The 22352-nt window shown below is 39.0% G+C and overlaps 1 protein-coding gene and 1 pseudogene across 3 annotated transcripts in view; one reads left to right on the top strand and one right to left on the bottom strand.

The window, feature by feature from the left end:
• The window catches only part of TRIM33 (tripartite motif containing 33), a 141724-nt gene that overhangs the window by 44075 nt on the left and 75297 nt on the right, over positions 1–22352 (bottom strand). The window lies entirely within an intron of this gene.
• Positions 13825–14729, top strand: LOC102401745 (annotated as a pseudogene).

The following is a 22352-nucleotide window of genomic DNA, read 5'->3' as shown; positions in this document are numbered from 1 at the left end:
AAAGATCTGAAGAAGAGAGAAGGGGAAGATCAGCTAGAACTCTAAAGACAGTAGCTCAGATGATCAGGGTACAGTACTAATGGGTATAGCTGAATAAACAAGCTTGAACAATGGTCTCTGACTTTGTCACAGTGATCAACATTTTTGGTAATTTGAAAGTTTAACTGGAGCCATAACATCCATGGTATAACCTAAAAACTGAACGCCTAGCTAAAGCAGAATCAAGAAAAGATTGCCAGAAAAGAGAAGCTCAAGGCACTGAGGAAGTTTTCATTGTCTATGTGGACACAGATCATTAAAGTAAAAGCAGAAATTGAGATGCAGAGGAAGGCTATGAGCACCTAAATGTTTGTACCTTTAGTAAAGGTCTCCATTGTGGTAAATACAGGAGGAAAGGCTATGAAGTTGTTAACAAAAGGAACGTTTGCTGAGTGGTGGGGTTTAAGATGTAAAGGAAAAACTGAGAGAATTAGAATGCAAAGTTTAGAACAATAGGGTGAGTGCAGTTACACAAAACAGCTGGCAAATGAGGTTTATATTTTGTGCATTAAGAATTTTTTATTATAGTGAAATATACATAACAGGCATATCATTTTATGATTTTCAAGGAGAAAAATTTTAAAGCAAAAAAAAGAACCTACCTACAATGTAAAATCTAGCACATGATAACTTGTATGATATATTAACTAAACAGCACAAAAGCATGTGAGTATTTTAATTTAAAAGGATTTAAAAGAGGTTCTGTTACAAAGGTGAGCCAGACTATTCCTTCATTGAAGGAACATTAAAGGAACAACATTTGATTCATTTCCTATACCATTTATTTCTCAAAGGCCAAAATGAAATTTTACTTTGTTTAATCTGTATGGATAAAGCAGGAATATGAGATTTCCATGCTAACCCTTTTGACTTAAGCTTTACATTGTAAAGAAGAAAGATCTTTTGACCCAGTTTAAATATGTCAGCAAATAAGAAGGCATTGGGCAGAAAGGTCAACTAGTACCATAACTCACAAAATTTTAATTCATGAAATTTAAATCTGTACAATTTTATTTCTTTTCTCAACTCAAAATAATGTTTCAGAATCCTACTTCTAGAAATGTCTTACTGCATTCATATGAACAAGCAGGAAGCAAATACACCATGATACACCTAGGAGAAAGTATATTCCCTTTTCTGCCTTCATACAGGTGTTGACATCTACACTGGATGTTAAAGGGTGAGTAAGACCTTTCTAGGTAAACAAACCTGGGAGAAAGGTAAGAGCTTTCACTGGGGTAAACAATCTGAATGTACAAAAGTACACAGTTCTGAAGTCATCTGTAAGTTTCAGGGCTAAGGAAAAGACAAAGCTAGAAAAACAGGGAGGTACCAGGTGTTAAACACAACTGTACATTTTGCTGAAGGTGGACTCAGATAATAAATAACAGTTAACCATCAAGAGATTGGTAAAACATTGATAATCAGATTTGCTTCCATTCACTTGAATGAATGTCTACTGTATTACTAGAAGAAAAATACTAACCAGCTTGAAAACCAAATGAACAATACAGTAGTTTTGGCTACAAGCTCCTTCTGATTCTCTTAGCTAACAGAATAAACTAACACTGGATTTTCTTTTTGAATTAATCAATGTAATAGTTGAAATACTTCAGAAATGAGGGGGAAGAACAACTAATAAATGGATCAAGCATAATTTTGTTAATATGTAATATGCAGTTTCTTAGATTTTAATCTTGCATATGAAGCAGTGATTCTTAACATAGAATTCTTCACCAGAGTTATTTTGTGTATTTCAACATGTCTATATAAAAATTACGCACGCTAAACGATTTAGTAATGATGGGCTTATAAGTTAAGACTTTTTGTCCTTTTGGCTAGAATTATAGAAACTCAGTATAACATGTATACTACCAATTATCATGTTTTGAACAGAATCATTATGCTTATATATATATAAATTTATTGAGAAATAAACTATTATTTAAAGCTATTTGCTAAGTTTTTGAAAAGAGGGCTCCCATAAGTATGGGAAGTGAATAAAGGATTTTTCCAAAGGCTGAGAATCACTTAGCTAAAACTGCAAACTGTAACTTCTGAATGCACATTTAAAGTCTTATCGGACCATGAGTTGTAAAAGGATGCCACTCTATTTGCCAAGAAATTATTCTTAGTAACTGTCAGTGTTTAAGAGTTGATAAGATTTTACTCTGGCTACTTCCAGGGAAATATATCATCTTAGTTTGTATGCAAACTGATTGCCTAGGTAAACATCCTTTAAAGTTGATATGTAGCAATTTTGATTCAGGTTCTTCCTTAAATCAGTTATCTATAAAATTTCATAAATACAAATTACATAAATTTTCAAGCATAGATTAAAGCACAGATTCAATCCCACAGAACCAATCATCCACTTACAAAAAGTATCCTTTTACAGCTAATTTTTTCAGTATACCCACCTATTCTATCCTCAAGATTACTCTGAAAAATAGTCCAAACATAATTTATCTAAGCATTTATCAATCTAGAAATAACAACAATTAGCCCATTTTGAGAACTTACAATGTTTTCAGGCATTTTGCTAAGTATCTTACATGGATTCTCATTAAATCTTTAGAAAGACTTAATAACTAAGTAATATTACAGTCGTCACAGTAACATGATTTGGACAACTTTCTATGTCTCAGGTCTTCTTCAGAAAAGTATAGAATAATCATATCTTACAGGATTAGTCCAAGAATTAAATTGATCAAAAAAATATAAAACACTTAAATAAACATACTACTTTGCTTATTAAAGCATAGTAAAGGCTTAAAGCTGTTTAAACTGATATTTTTAGCAATATTTTAAAACGATTTGCATTGTTTAAAATAAAAAACCTCAATCCAACAACAACAACAAAAGACCTACAGTGTACATAAAGACCTCATAATACTACTCGGGAGAATTTTAAACTGAGGGTATGTTCCTTACTCAAGGGAATATGCGAAAGGGAGACGATAATGCCATAAGGATTCAGCAACAGCTCTATGAAGACCTACAAGACCTTCTAGAACTAACACCCAAAAAAGATGTCCTTTTCATTATAGGGGATTGGAATGCAAAAGTAGGAAGTCAAGAGACACCTGAAGTAACAGGCAAATTTGGCCTTGGAGTACAAAATGAAGCAGGGCAAAGGCTAATAGAGTTCTGCCAAGAGAACGCACCACCGGTCATAGCAAATACCCTCTTCCAACAACACAAGAGAAGACCTTACACATGGACATCACCAGGTGGTTGACACTGAAATCAGACTGATTATATTCTTTGCAGCCAAAGATGGAAAAGCTCTATACAGTCAGCAAAAACAAGACCAGGAGCTGACTGTGGTTCAGATCATGAACTCCTTATTGCCAAATTCAGACTGAAATTGAAGAAAGTGGAGAAAACCACTAGACCATTCAGGTATGACCTAAATCAAATCCCTTATACTATACGGTCAACGTGAGAAACAGATTTAAGGGACTAGATCTGATAGACAGAGTGCCTGATGAACTATGGATGGAGGTTCGTGACACTGCACAGGAGACAGGAATCAAGACCATCTCCAAGAAACAGAAATGAAGAAAAGCTAAATGGCTGTTTGAGGAGGGCTTACAAACAGCTGTGAAAAGAAGAGAAGCAAAAAGCAAAGGAGAAAAGGAAAGATATACCCATTTGAGTGCAGAGTTTCAAAGAATAGCAAGGAGAGATAAGAAAGCCTTCCTCAGCAATCAATGCAAAGAAATAAGAGGAAAACAACAGAATGGGAAATACTAGAGATCTCTTCAACAAAATCAGAGATACCAAGGGAACATTTCATGCAAAGATGAGCTCAATAAAGGACAGAAATGGTATGGACCTAACAGAAGCAGAAGATATTAAGAAGTGGCAAAAATACACAGAAGAACTGTATAAAAAAGATCTTCACAACTCAGATAATCATGATGGTGTGATCACTCACCTAGAGCCAGACATCCTGGAATGTGAAGTCAAGTGGGCCTTAGGAAGCATCACTACGAACAAAGCTAGTGGAGGTGATGGAATTCCAGTTGAGCTATTCCAAATCCTGAAAGATGATGCTGTGAAAGTGCTGCACTCAATATGCCAGCAAATTTGGAAAACTCAGCAGTGGCCACAGGACTGGAAAGGTTAGTTTTCATTCCAATCCCAAAGAAAGGCAATGCCAAAGAATGCTCCAACTACCACACAACTGTACTCATCTCACACGCTAGTAAAGTAATGCTCAAAATTCTCTAGCCAGGCTTCAGCAATACGTGAACCATGAACTTCCAGTTGCTCAAGCTGGTTTTAGAAAAGGCAGAGGAACCAGAGATCAAATTGCCAACATCCACTGGATCATGGAAAAAGCAAGAGAGTTCCAGGAAAACATCTATTTCTGGTTTATTGACTATGCCAAAGCCTTTGACTGTGTGGATCACAATAAACTGTGGAAAATTCTGAAAGAGATGGGAATACCAGACCACCTGACCTGCCTCTTGAGAAACCTGTATGCAGGTCAGGAAGCAACAGTTAGAACTGGACAGGGAACAACAGACTGGTTCCAAATAGGAAAAGGAGTACGTCAAGGCTGTATATTGTCACCCTGCTTATTTAACTTCTATGCAGAGTACATCATGAGAAATGCTGGGCTGGAGGAAGCACAAGCTGGAATCAAGATTGCCAGGAGGAATATCAATAACCTCAGATATGCAGATGACATCACCCTTATGGCAGACAGTGAAGAAGAACTAAAGAACCTCTTGATGAAAGTGAAAGAGGAGAGTGAAAAAGCTGGCTTAAAGCTCAACATTCAGAAAACGAAGATCATGGCATCTGGTCCCATCACTTCATTGCAAATAGATGGGGCAACAGTGGACACAGTGGCTGACTTTATTTTTCTGGGCTCCAAAATCACTGCAGATGGTGAGTGCAGCCATGAAATTAAAAGATGCTTGCTCCTTGGAAGGAAAGTTATGACCAATCTAGATAGCATATTAAAGAGCAGAGACATTACTTTGCCAACAAAGGTCCATCTAGTCAAGGCTATGGTTTTTCCAGTGGTCATGTATGGGTGTGAAAGCTGGACTGTGAAGAAGGCTGAGCACCGAAGAATTGATGCTTTTGAACTGTGGTGTTGGAGAAGACTCTTGAGAGTCCCTTGGACTGCAAGGAGATCCAACCAGTCTATCCTAAGGAGATCAGTCCTGGGTGTTCATTGGAAGGACTGATGTTGAAGCTGAAACTCCAATACTTTGGCCACCTGATGCAAAGAGCTGACTTATTGGAAAAGACCCTGATGCTGGGAAAGATTGAGGGCAGGAGGAGAAGGGGATGAAAGAGGATGAGATGGTTGGATGGCATCACCAACTCAACGGATACAGGTTTGGGTGGATTCCGGGAGTTGGTGATAGACAGGGAGGCCTGCCATGCTGCAGTTCATGGGGTCACAAAGAGTCGGAGACGACTGAGCGACTGAACTGAACAGCTGCAGAGAGCATGCAGTCTGAGCACACATGATGAGAACCAAAAGGATAGAAATCTAAAGAAAGCTTGGGGAAGACATTACGATTCTCACATAAATAGAAAAGGAACAGAAGAAAAACTAAGTCACGAAAGGAACACAATGACATCAACTGATGTTTCAGTTACTGAAAACTTCATTAGTAGAACAAGCTGTTACTTTACATTGCTACCTTTCTTCATATTTCCTAATCTTTTCTTTTGTAACATCCAACCTGCTCTTAATTCCATCTGAAATCAAACAGAAAAAAACCGGAGGAGAGACCAATAGAGGAACAGTGAGTTTTAGGACAACTGTAATAAAATTAATACATGTATGACTGGCATCCCCAAATAGGGAGGGAGAGGGAAGAGGCAATAAATATTGGAAGAAATTGTACCAGTGGAATAAAATTTCCCGAATTTGACAAAAACTATAAAACATATATAGATCTAAGCAGCTCAACACCCTCCAAGCACAAGAAACATTTTAAAAATTACACAAAGATATATTGTGTTCAATCTGCTTAAAGTTGATAATAAAGAAAAATTTTAAGTACCAAGAGGGGAAAAGATATATTATGTACAGAGGAATAAAGACAGAACAGTATCTAATGAAATAATCATATGGTTTTTATCTTTCAGTTTGTTAATATGGCATATCATACTGATTGATTTGCAAATACTGAAGAATCCTTGCTTCCTAGCATAAAGCCCACTTGATCATAATGTATGATCTTTCTAATATGTTGGATTCTTTTTGCTAGAATTTTGTTGAGGATTTTTGCATCTATATTCATCAGTGATACTGGACTGTTGTTTTTTGTGTGTGTGGCATCTTTGTGGTTTTGGTGTCAGGGTGATCATGGCCTTGTAGGATGAGTTTGGGAGTTTTTCTTCCTCTGCATTTTTCTGGAAGAGATTGAGTAGGATAGGTGTTAGCTCTTCTCTGAATTTTTGGAAGAATTCACCTGTGAAGCTATCTGGTTCTGGGTTTTTGTTTGTTGGAAGATTTTTTATTATAATTTTGCATGTGTAAAGAATGAAACTAGAACAGTTTCTAACACCATACACAAAAATAAACTTCAAATGGATTAAAGACCTTAATGTAAGACCAGAAACTATAAAACTTTTAGAGGAAAACAAAGGCAGAACACTCTTCAACATAAATCACAGCAAGATCCTCTATGACCCACCTCTCAGAGTAATGGAAATAAAAACAAAAATAAACAAACAGGACCTAATTAAACTTAAAAGCTTTTGCAAAATGAAGGAAACTATAAGCAAACTGAAAAGACAGCCCTCAAAATGGGAGAAAATAATAGCAAATGAATTAAATGACAAAGAATTGATCTCCAAAATATACAAACAGTTCATGCAGCTCAATACCAGAAAAATGAACGACCCAATCAAAAAGTGGGCAAAAGACTTAGACATTTCTCCAAAGAGGACATACAGATGGCTAATAAACACATGAGAAGATGCCCAACTTCACTATTAGAGAAATGCAAATCAAACCACAACGAGGTATCATCTCACAGCAGTCAGAATGGCCATCATCAAAAAGTCTACAAACAAGAAATGCTGGAGAGGGTGTGGAGCAAGGCGACCCTCTTACACTGCTGGTGGGAATGAAAACTGGTACAGTCACTATGAAGAACAGTTTCGAGATTCCTTAAAAAACTGAGAAAAGAACTGTCAGGAGACCCAGCAACCCCACTGCTGGGCATACACCCTCCATCAAGGAAACCAGAATTGGAAAAGACACATGTACCCCAATGTTCACTGCAGCACTATTTATAATAGGGAGGACATGAAAGCAACCTGGATGTCCATCAGCAAATGAATGTGTAAGGAAGTAGTGGTACTTATCACAATGGAATATTACTCCACTAAAACGGAATGTATTTGAGTCAGTTTCAAGGAGGTGGGATGAACCTGGAGCCTATTACACAGAGTGAAGTAAGTCAGAAAGAGAAAGATAAATACTGTATATCAACATATACATGAATTTAGAAAGACAGTACCAACGATCTTACATGCAGTGCAGCAAAGGCGACAGATGTAAAGAGCAGACTTTAAGACTCAAGGGGGGAAGGTGAATGTGGGATGATTTGAGAGAATAGCACTGAAACATATACATTACCATATTTAAAATAGACAACCAGCACAAGTTCAATGAATGAAGCAGGGCACCCAAAGCGGGTACTCGGGGACAACCCGAGCAATAGGGTAGGGAGGGAGGTGGGTTCAGGATGGGAGGAACACATGTATACCTGTAGCCAATTCATGCTGATGTATGGCAAAAACCATCACAATATTGTAATGAAATACAATTAATTTTTTTAAAAAGGACAACAGACTTCTCATTAGAAACAATTCAAGCCATAACAGAGTAGAGCTACATCTTTAAAGTAGTGAAAGAAAACTGTCAACTTAGAATTAGAGATACAGGAGAAACAGCTTTCAAATATGAAAGTGAAACTTTTGGGAATGATAAAAATACGTTCACTATTCTGACTGTGATGATGGTTTCACGAGTGTGTTACCTTTGCCACCAATAGTCACTTGCTCCTCTACCACCTCTACAGGACTAAAGGAAAGTTACTATAATGCTGCGGAAGAGAGATGAGTCCTTAGAAGTAGTAGTCACAAAGTACACCATACGAATTTTTAGACCAAGTACACATCATCTGATGGTCTGAAACAATTTCATTTTGGATATTTAATAGCCTCAACCTGGTAGTGCTTAAATGAACTGGCAAAAGGAAATTCAAACCTTTATTGAAGAAAGCATCATAATTCTAGACAAAGTATTTGCATAAATAATTTTAAAGGAAAATGAGTTCATAGTTTTAAAACAGATATAAATACATTTATATATATACATATATATGTATATATATAAAATGGCATATTTGAATTAAGCAAGCCCATTCACTACGACAAGGCTGTGATAGATGATGCTGTTAAAGCGCTGCACACAATACATTAGTAAATTTGGAAAGCTCAGCAGTGGCCAAAGGACTGGAAAAGGTCAGTTTTCATTCCTCCTTCCAAAGCAGGGCAGTGCCAAAGAACGCTCAAACTACCATACAACTGTGGTCAAAGCTAAGTACCAGCCATACAGAAATCAGAGATCAACTATACATGGTGACAGGCAGGCTTACACTGCTGCAAAGGAAAAATGATCAACCATTTTCAACCAATACAGATTTCACTTTACAGAATTTAGCAACATACATCTCAACCAATCTGTCCCTTTCCCAAATGGTACCTGATGACTCTGAAGAATGTTTCTTTCTCAAATCTTCTGAAATTCCTCTATTTCAAGCTAACTCTCAGCCATGCCCACTTCTAGTCATAGCAAACATTCTGCAAGGTAACTGACTCATTGAGCCTATGAGTTCCTCAGACAGTTGGATAGATTCACAAACTACGATACTAAAGTTAACAAGGCTTTTTCAGCAAAACCAAAATGAACGAACTATTTTTGGAGATTATCATGAACTACTACTGAACCATTACTCTATCCTGAGCCTCGTAAAGATGGTGAGGCTCCCAAAACATCAACGACCATCTCTGTTTTTATATATTATATGCATAATCATCACCCAGCCTGGTACTTGGTACATGATGAGTACTCAAATACCTACTGAACAAATGAGCTGAATGAACACTGAACAGTAAACAAGCTGCTTTTCTGACAATAAATGCACTTCAGGAAAACAATTTGTCTGATTGGAAAATCTGATTTGTTGCCATATCCCTTCCTGAGAAGACTGATGGTAGATATGAATTTGTATGTCATTTCTACCAGCTATCTGGATCACAAATTTTTGCACAAATCATTTAATTGTAGATATTCTACAATCCATACATATAGATACATGGATTATTTGAGGTGGGGGATGTCAGAGTGAAACAGAGGAATGGGCAGGAATCTAGATTTAGGATAGAAGATCTTATTCTAAATAGGAAATAGGCAAAAGGGAACATAAAAGAAAGTATGGTTCAAGACCCCCCCCCACTTCAAGACGAGGGGCCCCCAAGCTTATGTTTCAGATCTTTTTGCCTGGTACAGAACATTTTTGCTGAAGATGGTTTGGCTATTTTTCTCAATATAAAAAGAAGTTTGTAAACAATTAAGCCCCAAAAGAACATGGAGAAGACCACACATTTATACAAACTAGGCCACCAAGCAATCGCCAGATCAGTGACTTGTGAAGTCCTACACAGCACAGACAAATACCGTAACTAGAAAAGTGACAGTGCAGTCACTCAGTTGTGTCTGACTCTTTGCAACCCCATGGACCACAGCCTACCAGGCTCCTCCGTCCATAGGATTTTCCAGGCAAGAGTACTGGAGTGGGTTGCCATTTCCTTCTCCAAGGGGGATCTGTCTGACCCAGGGAATGAACCCGGGTCTCCCACATTGCAGGCAAACACTTTACATCTGAGCCACCAGGGAATCCCATGAAGTCCTACAAAGTGCAGACAAATACAGAAGGGGGCAGCAACTGAGGGAGACAAGAACCCAGGATCAGATGTGTACTACTGCCTTTGCCCTGTTACAACACAGTGAGGCAGGCTGCGGTGATCTCACAGCATGTAAAAGTAACCCCTGTTTCTTCTTTAACTCCGTGACACTAATCACTGCTACAGCAGGATAGGACACTGGCTCTGGGAACTACAAAGAAGCCACCAATGATGGTCTCTCTGGAAGTCAAGGAGCAAACGCCCAGAAATGTTAAAGTTAAGGATCTTGTCCTTGCTTCATATATCCATCCCTGGGCAGCTCAAGATGGGTACAGAGGCATTGTTCCTAACACCTACCCTAACCACTCATATTTTTTTACAAAAACACATACATATATACACCCTGCTGTGCACAGGAGGCCTAGCCCAATCAAGCAAAGGATGGATCTGGTATGTAAAGTGAGTCCCATGCCCTGGGATTAGAGGTTTGTAACAGGAAACTTTTATCACACATAGAGATGGACCTTTGTCTAATCTTGGCTTCCCCTCTCTGCATCTTTTACCTGGCCCAAGCCTCTCCTAAGCTCTCTGCACCACCTTTTTCGCTTCAGACTAATTTCCAACCTTTTAGTAGAAGGCAACCAAGTCATGGGGGCAACCCAGTTAAAACCTAGCCTCCCATGAAACACTGAAGATGAATGGGTTTTAAGAGGACACCATTAGAAAAGCCAGCTCTAACATGCAAATGTAAGGTAGTTCAATAGGCTATACAGACCCCAAACAGTTTTTCTTTCTGGTGATACAGCAACAAAAAGTATTCAAACTGTGCAGACCCAGAGCTCCTGCCAACTTATGCTTGAGATTGCTCATATACCTGAGAACACAGTGCAGGAATAAGGGCCTCTGATTAAAATTCACAAAAATACAAAACCAGAATATTTATATTATGAAAAGAAAGTTAAAATGCACAAGGTAAGTCATTTGCACACAGCCAGTGTAGATGGCATCCTAGAGAAAGTGGGACCTAAGGAACAGTCACCCAAGGGAGCAAATAAATAAAACTGTCTTGGCCCCAAAGGGGTGCGAGTGAGCTTAGAAGCAACAGGTCTGCAGCTGTTCCCTCAACCACCCCTTTCACCTATCTTCACAACCCACTGCTTGGGACAGTTCTCAGCACCCTTCCCAACATGGGATTATAAGGAGACAAGATGTGGAAGACCCTACCTTCCCTTGAGATACCCCCTCCCTAAGAATGTAGTGGCTTGTGCTTTGTGTCCATCAATCTGGTCTCATGCTTAATCTGTACATTCTGGCATTGGAAATTTTATTTCATACCCTTCTTTAAGAGTAAACAACTTCCCTCTCCAGGCTACTTTCGAAAACTGGAGATTCTGGAAGTGGAGGCTCAGATAAAGCATGCAGGGAGGGTTATCCCTAAAGCCCTCCTGTGCATCTGGATGGAACATAATTGGAGTTCCTTTGCCTCATCCCTTCCCCCAATCAAGAGGGAAGGGGGGTGATGCTATGGATCCTGGTCTGAGATACATGTCTTACCCACTGTGCTCCTGCTTTCCCCACTTTGACAACTGATGCCTGCTTCTCATAATTTCCAAAACATCCATCCTTGCTTTTTTTTTTTTAAAGCCTAATTCCAAGGAAAGCTATTTCTTTAGGAAAACATTTTTGAGAAATTTCACTTATACAGTTCCAGTCAAGGGACCATCACTATATACTCTTTTGTTACTCTTTAACAAAAATGTCTGACATTAGATTCTAAGCAACTACTCTCTGTTAAACCATACTGATCCTCAAAAACAATCCACAAACACCATTCTCTAACTATACAGAAAACTGTAATCAGGGATAAAAAATATTAAGGTGGAGCAAAGATGACTTCCACTCTTAAACTATCACAGAATAACTAGTACCAGAATAGCCCTGCAACCAAAGATTATTAAGCAAGTCAGAAATACACAACTATATTCAGTCACTAGACTGTAAGCAGAAAAATCTTGTAATTCTTTAGAGAATATTAGAGAATATCACTCTGTCTGAAGACAATTACATGATAACAGCACAGAGGGCTGGAAACTAAGCAGAACACAGAAGTCTCTCTGAGCTGAGGATGCAGAAATCAGGATTTGGGACTCCATGAGCCAGTGGAATTCATGGAGTAGGGCACTAGAATGGAAGGAGCTATGTAGGGTGAGATTGGGGAGTGGGGGGTCAAAGAGAAGAAAAAATGAATTCCTCACAAATCCTTAACCAATCTCTGGGCAGTAATACACAGGATGAGATTATGCAGGGATTAACAAAGAGCAGCTGTTATGAAGTTGACACTGTAAAGAGAGAAACTCTTTAGGAGTTTCTAGGAGATAGAAGCAGTTCTAGGAGATAGAATTCCAGCTGAGCCAGTAGAGGAAGAGATTTTGTTTACTTCCCCAGGCATCCATCTGAGAAACCAGAAAGGCTACACATTAAAAGAAACAAAGAACTATACTTGGAACTGATGCTTTTGAAGAACTGATCGTTTAAACTGTGGTGTTGGAGAAGACTCTTGAGAGTCCCTTGGACTACAAAGAGATCCAACCAGTTAATCCTAAGGAAATCAGTCTGGGATAGTCACTGGAACGACTGATGCTGAAGCTCCAGTACTTTGGCCACCTGATGTGAAGAACTGACTCATTGGAAAAGACCCTGATGCTGTTGGAAAAGACCCTGATGCTGGGAAAGACTGAAGGCAGGAGGAGAAGGAGACAACAGAGGATGAGATGGTTGGATGGCATCACTGACTCGATGGACATGAATTTGAGCAAGCTCCGGGAGGTGGTGATGGGACAGGGAAGCCTGGCGTGTTGCAGCCCATGACGTCACAAAGAGTCAGACATGACTGAGTGACTCACCTGAATTACTACTTGGAATAAATTCTACCGTAGGCTTATTCTGTCCTAACGAAGTCTAAAATCAAATCTTTACAAGATCTTCCAAAAAACAGAGTTCAGAAGCTGAGAGAGGCTTGGGAAATACCTTGGATTTCCATAGATCCTTACAAAGAGTAAAACGAAGCTTACACAACAAGATCAAGGTGATCAGCCAATAATTCAACTGCTTGCTAGAACAATTAACACTCTACAGAAGAAGATAAAAGAAACCAGAATTTCTATATCATCCATAATGTCCAAATCACAATTAGAAATCACTAGGTATTCGAAGAAATAGGAAAGTATGACTCAAAGTAAAGAAAAACCTATTCAATACAAACTGTCACCAAGATAGTCCAACTGCTGTATTAAACAACTACTTCGAATAGGCTACTGTATATTTACTCAAAATTTAAATGAAGTCTCAGCAAAGAAATAGAAAGTATTTTTTAAAAGCTAAAATTCTAGAAAACTACAATAACTGAAATAATTCACTGGATGTGTCTGGCAGCAAATGGGAGATGACTGAAGAAAAGGGTGAGTGAAAATGAACACAAATGAGAAGTTTTAACAACTGAAGAAGTGAGAAAACAGACTGAAGGAAAAAGCCTCAGGGATCTGTGTAACAAAATCAAGTGTCTAACAAATGTATGACTGGACTCCCAGAAGACAGTAGAATGTGGAGAGAGAAAAATCTTTTTAATGGCCAACTTTCCAAAACTGATGAAAACCATCAACTTACAGGTATAAGTTCAGTGAACCACACAGAGGATAAACAAAATACAAACATAAAAACATCATGGTTCAAATAGTGAAAACCAAAGAAAATCTTGAATGCAGCCAGAGAGCTGTTGAACAACATTCAGTCAAGAACAGTATGAATGATATAATTAAAAACAGCTCTTTCCCATCTTGCAAGATGGTGGGTGAAAAGGCTGAGAAGCCAGATACTAAGGAGAAAAAACCTGAAGCCAAGAAGGCTGATGCTGGCAAAAAGGCTAAAAAGGTGGAAAAGGTGAAGAAAGTTAAGAAGGGGAAGCCTCACTGCAGCCGAAATCCTGTCCTGGTCAGAGGAATTGGCAGATATTCCCGATCAGCCATGTATTCCAGAAAGGCCTTGTACAAGAGAAAGTATTCAGCAGCTAAATCCAAGGTCGAAAAGAAAAAGAAGGTTCGTGTTCTTGCTACTGTCACAAAACCAGTTGGTGGAGACAAGAACGGTGGTACCCGAGTGGTCAAACTTCGCAAAATGCCTAGGTATTACCCTACTGAAGATGTGCCTCGGAAACTGCTGAGTCATGGCAAAAAACCCTTCAGTAAGCATGTGAGGAAGCTGCGTGCCAGCATCACTCCTGGGACCATTCTGATCATCCTCACTGGGCGCCACAGAGGCAAGAGGGTCGTTTTCCTGAAGCAGCTGGGCAGTGGCTTGCTACTTGTGACTGGGCCTCTATCCCTCAATAGAGTTCCTCTGCGTAGAACACACCAGAAATTTGTCATTGCCACCTCCACCAAAATCGATACCAGTGGTGTGAAAATCCCAGAACATCTCACTGACACTTACTTCAAGAAGAAGAAGCTGCGTAAACCCAGACACCAGGAGGGAGATCTCTGACACAGAGAGAGAGAAATACGAGATCACAGAGCAGCGCAAGGTTGATCAGAAAGCTGTGGACTCACAAATTCTGCAAAGAATCAAAGCTGTCCCTCAGCTCCAAGGCTACCTCCGCTCCGTGTTTGCTCTCACAAATGGAATTTATCCTCACAAAGTAGTGTTCTGAACTTCTTGCAAAGAACCTAATTAAATAACTTGTCATTTCAAAAAATAAATAAATAAATAAATAAAAATAATAATAAAAGCAAAGGCCAGAATACAAAGTAATGACTTTAATTACTTCAAATGTGGAAAGAAGAAACTGGCAGTCCAGAATTTTATAAAGAGTGTAAATACATTTCCAAACATCTATTCCAAAGAAGCTGACAATATTCATTGCCAGCAGACCTGCAAAACAAGAAATGCTGATGAACAGCTTTCAGGGCAAAGGAACATAAGAGCTGTAGAGAAAAAGTAACAGTAATAAATGGGTTAATATGAAGACTGGGCTTACAACTAGAGAGCCCTTGTGTTCCAACTACTGGGCCCACAGTAGTTGTAGAGTCCCTGTGCCACAACTGGAGAGAAGCTCAGTTGTAACTAGACATTTGTAGTTTAGAACGACATCATCTACCTTTTATAAAACCTGTAATATGTAAGACTGGGCTTCCCTGGTGGCTCAGTGGTAAAAAAATCCACCTGCCAATGCAGGAGATGCAGGTTCGATCCCTGGGTCAGGAAGATCCCCTGGAGAAGAAAATGGCAATCTACTCCAGTCTTCTTGCCAGGAAAATCCCATGGACAGAGTCGCAAGAGAGTAAGACATGACTTAGCAACTAAATAGCAATACCTTAAAAAGCCAAAAGTGGATATAAAATAAATTACCAAAAAGTTTAACTTAAAAGATGGCAGGAAAGAAACAAAATAATAAAGCACAAGAGGGGCTTTCCTGGTGGGTCAGTGATAAAGAATTCACCTATTAGTGCAGATATGGATTCCATCCCTGATCCTCAAAGACCCCATATGCTGCACAGCGACGAAGTCCATGGGCCACAACTACTGAAGCCCGTGCTCCAAAACAAGAGAAACCACTGCAATGAGAAGCTGGCGCACCACAGCTAGAGAAGCGCCTCCAATCCCCCCGCCCCGCCACAACTAGAGAAAGCCCATGTAGCAACAAAGACCCAGCACAGCCATAAATAACTAAATGAAATTAATTTTTTAAAGCACAAAATAAAAAGTTAAACCTAACCTCATCACTAAATCCAATAAGCCTCCTACATACAAACGAGTTCCATTCCAAGAGAACATTTGTAAGTCCAATTTTTTCATAAGTCCAACAAAGTTAGCATAGGTATCCAACTAAAACAATCTGTGATATAGTTTTGTAACAGGTTTATAATACTTTTCACACAAGTAATACATAAAAAACAAACACAAAAAAATTAAGAAAACATTTTTAATCTTACAGTACAGTACCTTGAAAAGAACAGTTGCTGTTTAGTCACTAAGTTGTGTCCAACTCTTTTGCAACCCTGTAGACTGTAGCCCACCAGGCTCCTCTGGCCATGGGATTTTCCAGATAAGAATACTGGACTGGGCTGTTTCTACTTTCTCCAAGGAATCGTCCCAACCCAGGAACTGAACCCCAGTCTCCTGCATTGGCAGGTGGATTCCTTACCACTAAGTCACCATACAGTACAAAAGCTGGCAAACAGGTGCTGGCATCAAGTGAACAGGAGAGGAAAGGGAAGAAGGAGAGGAGGGAGGAGATGGTAGAGCTGAAGGACTGTCAGCAACAGGAGACAGAGGGCAAGGTGCAACTTCACTCATGTCTGACACAGACAGAACATACGTTCACATCTTTGAAAGTTTTCAAGTTGAAGGTTCATGTGTAGGGAATAGCTTTAAATATTCCAATTAAAAGAGCAAGAGCCTCCAATTAAAAGAGAAAGTAAGAAGCCTTCAACATTTAATTGATAATTCCAGGAACCCTTCTGTACTGTTGAGAATGTGAACTGACACAGACATTACAGAAAACAATACAGAGATTCCTTAAAAAAAAAAGAAAAACTAGTAATAAGTCTTCCATATGACCTGACGATCCCACTACTGGGGATATATCCTGAGAAAACCACAAATCCAAAGACACATATACTCCAACGCTCACTGCAGAAACATTCACAATAATCAGGACATGGAAACAACCTAGATGTTCACTAACAGATGAATGGATAAACAAGATATGGTACATATATACAGTGGAACATTGCTCAGCCATAAAAATGAACAAATCTGAGTCAACTGTAGTGAGGTGGATGAACCTAGAGCCTCTTACAGGGTAAAGTCAGAAAGAGAAAAGTATCATATATTATCAGTAACACACACACACATATATGGAATCTAGAAAATGGTATTGATCACCTAGTAGAGAACGGACCTGTTGACACAGTGGGGGAAGGTAAGGACGGGACAGACTAAGAAAGCAGAACTGACACACATACACTTATCATGTCACCTAGTCGCTCAGTCGGGTCTGACTCTTTGCCACCCCGTGGTCCGCCAGGCTCCTCTGTCCATGGGATTCTCCAGGCAAGAATACTGGAGTGGGTTGCCATGCCCTCCTCCAGGGGATCTTCCCGACCCAGGGATCGAACCCAGGTCTCCCACTTGGCAGGCAGATTCTTTACTATCTGAGCCACCAGGGAAGCCCCTATTAATAGTATGGGGCTAGACTAGACATCTCTAGCACAGTTTAATGGCTTGCACCCATGCATGCTGTCGCTTCACTTGTGTCTAGCTCTGTGCGACCCTATGGACCATAGCCCACCAGGCTCTTTTGTCCATTGGATTCTCCAGGCAAGAATACTGAAGTGGGCTGCCATGCCCTCTTCCAGGGGTTCTTCCTGACCCAGGGATCAAACCCCCACCTCTCAAGTCTCCTGAACTGGAAGGCAGGTTCTTTACCACTATCACCACCTGGGAAGCCCATATGTATATATATATTACCATGTATAAAATAGGTAGTTAGTGGGAAGTTACTATTTAACATGGAGAGCCCTGCCTGGAGCTCTGTGATGACACAGAGGTGTGGGAATGGGAGAGGAAGGCTCTAGAAGGAGGGTACATGTAAACAGCCTCCGTGTGTGTGTATATAATGTGTATATAGTTATGACTGATTTGCACTGCTGTACAGCAGAAACCAACATAACACTGTAAAGCAATTTTTCACCAATTTAAAAAAAAAGGATAATTCCTATATTCAGGCAGCTCTACTCTCTCTTTCTTCCCCTATACCTAAATTAACAAATATTTATTCAACAGATGAAAGGTCTAAATTTGTGTAAAATACTGGGATTTAATGAATAAAACACTTATGCTCATAAAACTTACACTGCAATGGGAAGAACACAAAAAACAAGCTATAAATTACAGAATATGTTTAGAAAGTGATGTTTTATATATTAAAAATATATTTATATATATTTATATATTAAAAAAACAGCACCATAAGGAGTAAAACGGTTAATTGCAATTTTTAAATTAATCTTTATTGGAATACAGCTGCTTTACAATGTTGTATTCAAATTGCAATTTTAAATACAGTGATCAGAGTAGATCTCATTGGCAAAGCTACATTTAATCAGAGACTTGATGGATATATGAAAGTCAGCTATGCAAACTAGTAGAGCAAGAAAGTTCTAGTTAGAGAAAACAGGCAGGCAGCAGCATCCCTAGCATGTTTTAGAAACAGTAAGTATAACTGTAGCAGAGTCACAAGTAAGAATAGTAATAGATGAAATGCGTATTTATATGACTCTATAGAAATTTTTTACTCTGAACACAGCACATTTTGAGCAGGGAAGTGACACACTTTGAGATTCACTCTAGCAGTTGTGCTAAGAATAAACTGAAGGACACTATTAGAAGCATGAGGAAGATTTATGAGACTACTGCAGCAAATCACACAAGAAATGATGGTGGTTGAGACTAAGTTAGTATCATGGAACTAACAATAATGAGGTAGAAGTTGTGGGACTGGGGGATATATTTTAAAAGTGGAACCAAAAAGATGTTCTGTTAAGTTTGGCTTTGGGTATGAAAAAACAGTGCAGTCAAAGATGATCCCAAGATTTCTGGCCTATGCAACAGAAAAATGGCAACAAACTGAGATGGGGAAGGCTTCCAGGGGAAACAGCTTGGAGTAGGTAGGTATCAACACAATTTTGGATATACAGTTGACCCTTGAATAACGCAGAAGTTAGGGACCCCAACTGATCAATCAGTCAAAAATCCAAGTATGACTTTATAGCTGATCTTGAAATACATGATTCCACATCTGCAGATTCAACCAATCTTGGATTGTGTAGCACTGCAGTATGTATTTAGTGAAAAAACAAACAAAAAAAATCCACATATAAGTAGACTGACACAGTTCAAACCCATGCTGTTAAAGGGTTCACTGTACTATATGAGAAGGCAGACACTCAAGCAGAGATGCTACAGTCTGTAGAACAGACAAAACTGAAATTTCAGGAGTATACTGAGCCAGAGATATGAATTTGGACATTGCAGGCATATGGATGGTATTTAAAGTCATAAGACTGTAATTGTAGATCATGGAGTAAGGCCTGGCACATCCAACGTTAGAGAAGCAATCAGTGTGGTAAAAGGAAAACTAAAAAGTAGCCAAGTATTCAACAGATAAAATGTACTGAGAAAATGAACAACTGTCAAATGCTGCTGATATATAAGGTATTAAGACAATGACTGAGAAATGACTTCTATTCTTAATAATGCAAAGGTTACCGGTAACTTTGAAAAGAAGGCTAGGACAGGAGAAAATGGAGATCATTCTTATAAGCAATTCTTTCAAAACTTCTGTTGCAAGAAATAAAAAAAGAACACAGACAGTTGTTGGTAGAAAAAGCAGGTTAAAGAGAGAGAGTCTGGTGTTTTCTTTCATTTTTAAAGATAGAAGAAAAGTTTCAGAATACTGAAATATTGATAGAAATAACTGCTAGAGACTGAAAAAACTGAAACTGGCAGAGATGGCCAAACTACCAATGTCCCCAGCTACATAAAATAAGACGGAATCTAAGTGTATATTAATTAGAGCAACTGGCTCTATAGGAAGAGGGTTTAAATAAGATAACAGAAATGGAGAGCTGTGGGTGCAAGTGCTTGTAGATATGTAAATGTGGTAGAGGGAGCCTGCAGAAGTACTCTTTTGATTGCTTCATTTTTCTCAATGAAGTAGGAAGCAAAACCAGTACCTGGGAGTGAGGATAGAGGGTGACATGTTGGACATTTAAGACAGACAAGGTGTGAATGCACAGTACAATTGCAGGCAACACTAGGGTGTCTCTGAGGTTAAGTGGTCATGGACTGGGAAAGCAACTAGTTGGTGTCAGTATTTTTTCTCCTGTGATATGTATGTAACTACATAAGCAAAGCATCAGGATGGTGGTTCTGCCAAGGAAGTTCAACCAAGTGGGATATGGGAGTCAAGGCTAAATGCCAGGGAATGAAAATGATTAGCCATAAAATTAAAGAGAAAATGGGTTAAGTGAGAACATAAAGAAATAAGGTAAAGTGAAAGGGTCATACAATCAATGGATTAAAATAAGTCACTGTATGGTGAATAACTGTGGAAGTCTGGTACTAAGCAGAATGAGCTAGAATGATGGGGTAAGTGTTTACAAAGAGGAATGCTTAAAATGGAACATAATTATTGAAAATGCCAAGGTCTAGCACATGATCACAGATGTGAGTGGCAAATACAGAAGACGTAAACCTTACCAAAGAGTTCAAAAACATAAAGACCAGAGTGTCAGAAGACCCAAATCTGTGCGTATTACAACGGCTAGAAATTCTTAGAATTTCTTAGAACTGTAGAATTTCACAGATTACCACTGAGTTAGGAAGTAAAATCTGTAAGAAAGTGGAGTGACCCAAGGGTTGTATGTGAAAGTATCAATGAGCAATACAAACAATGGCATTTGAGATTAACATCTGGAGATTTTTCAGGAAGGTAAGAGGAAGAATGGTCCAAAAAATAGCAAGTATAAGACCTACTTCGTATCTCTAGGCCCAGTAACACGTGAGATATCAAAGGAAAACAGCACCAGTTAAGAAGACGCGGTGGAAGCAGCGTCCAGGAGCTCTGTTTCCATACAGCAAAGGAGGTACAGAAAGGGGTCAAAAATGAGCCTGAGAATACAGAGACCCTGCTGATGACAAACCATGAGTTACAGAGAACAAGTATCAGATACTGTCGCATGGAAAGCTTTATGGGAATTAAAGCAGAGCAAAAACAAAAATAAAATAAAATAAAGCAGAGCAAATGAGGGGAGACCTGGGAGTGTGGGGCGTTTCTTAGATGACAAACAGGGGTAAAGACTATAATATTAGTCCTAGCAGATTTAAAGCAGATAATGGTAGAGAGGGTGTAAATACTGGTGGTAAAGGAGAGTGGGGCCTGGGGCTTTCTCTTTTAATCTGTGGAGAAGAAATCCTAGCTCCAGCGAGTCAACATCTTCACTCCAGATGAGGATAGGAGAGTCAGAACTGCGTGGTCTTAGAACGTGAAGGTTTAGTCGCGACCCTTATTTCGAGAGAAGCAAACTCACTCCAAATGTGCATGTTACATCTTGCCTCAGAATGACAGAGTGAAGGGAGCCGAGAAGTTCTGAGAAGGCACAGTGAGTGTGAGGACCTCTCCACCTATGATAATGGGGGCAGAAGGTCTGAGATGCCTTCCAAAATGAGAGGCCTCGATTAAATAGCTTTATCAATTTCACAGTTAAGAATTCAACATTTACATCACCATCCTCCCTACTTCTATCCTGCTCAATCTAATTTTATCATAAAATGTTTAAGATATCAAATTTATTTAACATGGCCAAAACTTAACTATCAACTCCCTACATACACCTAACAAAGTATGTCTTCCCACAGTCTTCCACACCTCAGTAAATTCAAGCCTAATTCTGCTACTTTTGGTTAAGATGAAAGCGAAAAATCTTGGTGTCACTGGTATCTCATATAAACCATATATCATCAAATCCACATATAAGTTTCATGCATCAAATCCAAGTTCAAGACATATACAGAATTTGACTCTATCTTACTATCTCCAATGTTAGTCTAAACCACCATTATGTCTTGCCAAAATTATTGAAAACAATCTCCAAGCTAATCTCATGATTCTGTCCTTGCTCCGTCTTTAATCTCTCTTCACTAGAGCTAGTGTGGTATTTTTAAAACAATCATCAGTCAAACCATTCCACTGCTCAAAAGCTTGAGCATCTGACTCAGTAAAAGGCAACATTCTTACAAAAAACCTACAAAGCACTAAATAATTTGGCCCTTTCTGTCCTTACCTCATCTGATAACCATCTACCCCTTGGTATCTGCACTCAGACCACACAGTTACTTAAAGATGTTAAATATGCTACTATCTCGGCCTGTTGCACTTGCTTTATCTGAAACATGCTCCTTGCCAAATTTAAGCAACGCCTGATCCCTTTCTTCCTTCAGTCTCTACTCAAATGCCACTTCATCATGAAAGCCTTTTAAAACCACCCTATTTAAAATAAAACCCCGCTAACCTGCACGCTCACGTGCTCTGTCCCAACTTCCAGAGCATTTTTCTCTATGATGATCACCATCTGATTTATTTACTATTTGTTTCACTCTACCATGAAAAATTAAGTCATGGGGACAGTGACTTTACTTTGTTCACAGAAATATACCATACCAAGCACTCAGTAAGCATACAACTACTTGTTGAATTACTAAGTGACTGTAAACACTGTCCAATACTGAGCCAAGGA

This window comes from Bubalus bubalis, chromosome 6, assembly GCF_019923935.1.
Source record: "Bubalus bubalis isolate 160015118507 breed Murrah chromosome 6, NDDB_SH_1, whole genome shotgun sequence".
Lineage (NCBI taxonomy): Eukaryota > Metazoa > Chordata > Mammalia > Artiodactyla > Bovidae > Bubalus > Bubalus bubalis.
Note: the sequence above shows the minus strand (reverse complement) of the source record. Positions and strands in the feature narration are given on the sequence as shown.